At 47.3% G+C, this 3,915-nt stretch overlaps 1 pseudogene; it reads right to left on the bottom strand.

Annotated features, from left to right (window-relative positions):
* Nucleotides 1-584: 584 nt before the first annotated feature.
* Nucleotides 585-1,979, bottom strand: LOC111174725 (tyrosine--tRNA ligase, mitochondrial pseudogene; annotated as a pseudogene).
* Nucleotides 1,980-3,915: the final 1,936 nt, after the last annotated feature.

Raw genomic sequence — 3,915 nt, forward strand, 5'->3', positions numbered from 1 at the left:
GCTAGTGCATTCTGGCCAGTGTCATTCAGGTTAGAATGTGCTGTGTGGAGTGATCTGAGTCATGGAGTGACAGCTGGCACTTCTGCAGGAAGCCCACAGAAAACGGTGATGGGCTGCAGGAGAAATTTTGCTAATTTTATGTCCCGAGACAAAGGAAAAGGTAAACCATAAATGGACCCAGTTTTCAAGGCCGATGGCTCCTTGCCAGCACAAGTGAACTTCAGTGCTCTCGGCCTGATCTGCCTGTACTGATCCTGAGAAGGGCCACACAGCTGTCTCTATCCCTCCTCAAAGCAGACTGAGTCAAATGTGACAGGAAATAGAGTCCTGGGCGTGGCTGGGCATGTTCCAACTTCATATCTATGACCCCCTTCACGCATGTCCGATGTAGCTGAACGGTGCTGCCTACAAGTCCTGCAACTTCTTGTTCTCGTGTTACCAAGCAGGACCCTATGAGGCCTTCCTGAGACACTTCTCCCCTGTCCCCCACCTGCTTATTGTTTGATTTACATAAGCGAAGGTATAAGTTCGTATGTCTTGAGAATGAATTGTGGATAAGTTTGAACCACCAGAAGGATTTTTCATCATTGCTGAAGCCATTTTATAATGTAAAAATTTCTTTTTTCTTATTTTAAGTAACCAAAGTCCATTCTTAAGAATACGTTGTCCAACAACTAAAACAGTCTCAGAATTTGTTACTTGTCTGTGATTTATACTGATTCCGCCTTCTGTTATCATCCGATACCCTCAGGGTCCATTTGAAATGGCATTTACTTTGCAGCAGGCATCTAGGATGCTTGTTCCAGGGTCAAGAACTAATTCAGAAGATGAAGCTTCTTTTAAAAACTCTAAAGGAGTTTGATCAGACATGACCTCTAGCGCATCTATGCTACTATGATAAAGGGCTTGTGTATACCTTTCAGCAGACCCCAGTCGTTCTTGTCCGTGAACAAGCTTTGTTACTTCTGCAGCGAGTCATTTCTGACCACCCTGCTTTTCTGGCTCTCTGACATGCAGCTACATTATGTGGTCAATCTCTGGAAGGTTCAGAAAAGTGAAGAGCTTCAGGGACCTTTCTACCAAATCATCTTGCTGCCTCACAAAGAATTGATACAATTCAAATGGAGATGTCTTATCTGTTTAGCCAGACAGCATTGCCAGCGGACTTTCCCAGTTTTGCTCCAGTTGTAATTAGAGGAACAGATTCTAAATATGTTTTCTCCGGTGAACTTATGGATGAACTCATATCCAGACATGATATTGCCCAGCTGATCAGATCCACCTAGTTGGACCCGGCATCCATAAGGCTAGAACAGGTAGTAGCAATCATAGGCCTGGAGCACCTGGTATTAAAAACGTGGCCAAACTCATGCCTTCCAGGCTCTGGAGCGGAGTCTGCATGCTCAGTCGGCTCAGCAGCGCACCCCTGCGGAAGTGGCAGCCCACTGCAGCTAGGAAGTGCAGCAGGTGATACTTCCGGGACCACGCCGAGGTGTCCAGCAACGTGAAGCTGCCCTGGGTCCGCGCGTTAATGAAGAGCTGCTGGTGATCAGCCGCCAGGGCCTTGAGCCCTCGCTGCAGGGCGGGCGCGTTGATCTGCGAGCGCTCTGCGTCCGGTGCCTCGCGCTCCTTGGAACCACCGCTCGGGTCTCCCAGGCGCGCCGCGGCGCCTCCCACTAGCGTCATCGTGCTGTGGCCTGCTCGCTGGGGGTGAGACAGGCCCAGCAGCGCCAGCAGACGCCCCACATGAAGTGAGCCGGCCGTGGGGTCGAAGCCACGTGTGGAAGAGCTCTGGGAGCTCTGTCTTCATCCGCCTCCCGGAGAATAATTCCTTGAACAGACCCCCGAGCCTTCTGCACCACCAGAAATCCCTGAGCGCCCGTGTGGGCCTCACGCAGCCCCAGAGGCCGGACTCATGGCCCTCCTCAGGTACCAAACCACCGACCCTGGGAAATTCACAGCCACATGGGCGCCGCCATCTTGGCGAAGCCCCAGGCTAAGAGGAAGAGGATGATGGGGATATGGAGATGAACACGATGAAGATGAAGGTGGTCCACCTGAAGGATATGAGAGAGACGAGGAGGAAGAAGAGGAGGAGGAGGAAGAAACGGTGCTGGTCTGGTTTGGTCTTGTCTGATCTTTGAGACGCCTCTGGTGAGTGGCAGAACCTCGAGCGTGAGGACACCAGGGTGTACTTACCTACTGGGATGCCTTGATTGGAGATTTTCTTTTTTGGGGGGGCGGGGGGAAAGGTGTGAGACTTGGTCACCTGGTTTTGAGCGGAGTGCCGCTTTGGGTTTTCCCCTCTGAGGGGAGGAGTTCTTCCGCCGTCGGGCACCGCCTGAGTGGTGCTGGGAAAGTCCGGTAAGACTGAGGCTGGTCTGAGCCCCCGTGTGGGACAGTAGGTAGGAAATTTTCCATTCTCGTGTTAGGGAACTGCGACCCTGAGAGGCCCGCGAGCTCTGGTTTATCTAGTTCTGGTCTGTTTCCGGTAATACCGGCCCTGTGAAAGAACAATGGGGAAACTGAAAGCCTGAATGATACTTTAAAAAACAAGAGTTTCCGAGTATGGGTAATGTGGAACAAAGTTCACTGGCCCGACTGCCCAGCTTGAGTAAACTTTGAAAGTTGGAATGTAGTGGCAGTATAATTTCTGGAGGCTTGAATATCCTGGCAGAGAAATATCCAAATCTTACCTACCTCAATTTGAGTGGAAACAAAATCAAAGATCTTGGTATAGTAGAAGCTCTGCGAAATCTTAAAAATTTGAAAAGTCTTGACTTGTTTAACTGTGAGATCACAAGCCAGGAAGATTATAAAGAAATTATTTTTGAACTGCTGCAGCAAATCACATATTTAGATGGATTTGACCAGGAGGACGGGGGAAATTGGTCCCAGGAAGGCTCCATAGGGTTCTGCTGGGTTACAGACTCAGTCTTAAATCTGAAATGATCAAAGGTGACTGGAAAGCTATAGAATATGGCAAAGAAGTGATTAAGGGACCCACTATTTAGGAAAAGAGGGATGAGCCAATTTGGACTAGTTGGAGAGTAATTATAGGACCCAAAATCATGTTTTTATCTCCCAACTAGTTGACATGATTCAATAAAATCTTTTGAATTATTTTTGTGCTTGGCTTATCTCTCTTTTTTAAAATTGTGGGAAAAAAAGCCATAAGATTTATTATCTTAAACATTTCTAAGTGTACCGTGTTAAGTATATTTACACTGTTGTGCAACCAACCTCCAGAACTTTTTAATCTGGCAAAACTGAAACTCTGTGCCCATTGAACAACTTCCCATTTCCTGCTGCCCCCAGCCCCTAGTTACTATCGATGGACTTTCTGTTTCTATGAATTTGACTTCTCTAGATATCTCACAGAAGTGGGATCATACAGGATTTGACTTTTTGTGACTGGTTTATGTCACTTAGCGCAATGTTCTCCAGGTTCCTTTGTGTTGTAGCATGTGTCAGAATTTCCTTCTTTTTTGAGGCTAAATAATATTCCATTGTATGTATACATACATTTTAATGATACCTGTCGATGGATACTTGGGTTGCTTCCACTTCTTGGCTATTGTGAGTAGTGCTATTATGAACATGACTATGCAAATAATCTCTTCAAGATCCTGCTTTGGATTCTTTTAGATATACACCCAGAAGTGGGATTGCTGGCTTGCCTTTGTCTGTTTGGGCTGTTGTAACAGAATACCATATCCTGGGTGGCTTATAGACAGCAGAAACTTATTTCTCATGGTTCTGGAGGCTGGAAAGTGCAAGATCAGGGCATGATTAGGTGTCTGGTGAGATTTGCTTCCTGGTTCATAGACGACTGTCTTTTTGCTGTGTCCTCACATGGTGGAATGGGTGAGGGAGCTCTGTGGGGTCTTTTTTATAAGGGCACTAATCCCATCA

Source organism: Delphinapterus leucas, chromosome 13, assembly GCF_059928025.1.
Source record: "Delphinapterus leucas isolate spDelLeu-1000000601 "Yukka" chromosome 13, BTC_Dleu_Yukka2, whole genome shotgun sequence".
NCBI lineage: Eukaryota > Metazoa > Chordata > Mammalia > Artiodactyla > Monodontidae > Delphinapterus > Delphinapterus leucas.